The sequence below is a fragment of the Pygoscelis adeliae genome, unplaced genomic scaffold, assembly GCF_000699105.1.
Source record: "Pygoscelis adeliae isolate BGI_AS28 unplaced genomic scaffold, ASM69910v1 Scaffold513, whole genome shotgun sequence".
NCBI classification, from domain to species: domain Eukaryota; kingdom Metazoa; phylum Chordata; class Aves; order Sphenisciformes; family Spheniscidae; genus Pygoscelis; species Pygoscelis adeliae.
The window spans coordinates 2,603,114-2,603,973 of NW_008824591.1; positions in this window are offsets into that span (position 1 = coordinate 2,603,114).

The window sequence follows — 860 nt, forward strand, 5'->3', positions numbered from 1 at the left end:
GCCTCCCGGCGCCGAGAGCGCGCCGTGGCCCAGCCGCGCGCGTGGTTCTTCTGCTCCGGGCCTGCCCTGGCCCCGATTATTTTATTTCAGAGAGACAATAACCGGTGGCTGGAGTGTTGATGTGACTGTGGGAAGGGATGACGGCTTTGGGGTGGAAAAGGTACCTCATTTGTATTTTTATTTTCCCCCAGGGAAGGGAATTCTGTCGGACTCTTCGCTGTCACCTCAACTGGGATTTTTTTATTATTATTATTATTATTATTATTATTATTCTTGCTTTGGGGAAGACGACAGTAACCCTGCCTTTACTGCCCGTATTCTCCTCCTCCACACAAGTTGTTTTTATATCTATATTTTTTTGTATTTGTTTGCTCTCCCTTCCCTTGTGCAGATTTCCCAGCTGCAAAGCCCTGGACCTACTCTCGCCGGTCTCGGGGTCCCTGTATCCCAATCCCACCTCTTCCCGTGGCACTTCTCCCCCGTCCCTTTCCCCGCCTGGCCAGGCTCGGTGCTGCGAACGCCGCTTGGAGACTCCTAGATCGCTTCAACCTTTTGCGTAAAGGCAAAAAAAAAAAAAATATCAACTCGAGCTTAAAACCACAACCTCCCCCTTCGCCGCTCGACGCCGCAGGGACCTTTTCGGGGTGTACAAAGCATGTCGTGCTGTTGCTTTCCGGGAGAGCTGGACTCCGGATCGGGGCAGCTTCTGTTTACACTGTGTGCTGGGGCTGCTCCGTGCTTGTCGCTTCTTGTTCGGTGGTTTTATTTTTGTATTTTTTCTTCTTTCTTCCTATAATCTCTTGGCAGGATTAGAACCGGCACGTTGCTGAAATAACGTGCGCCCCGCTGTTTTCCCTCTT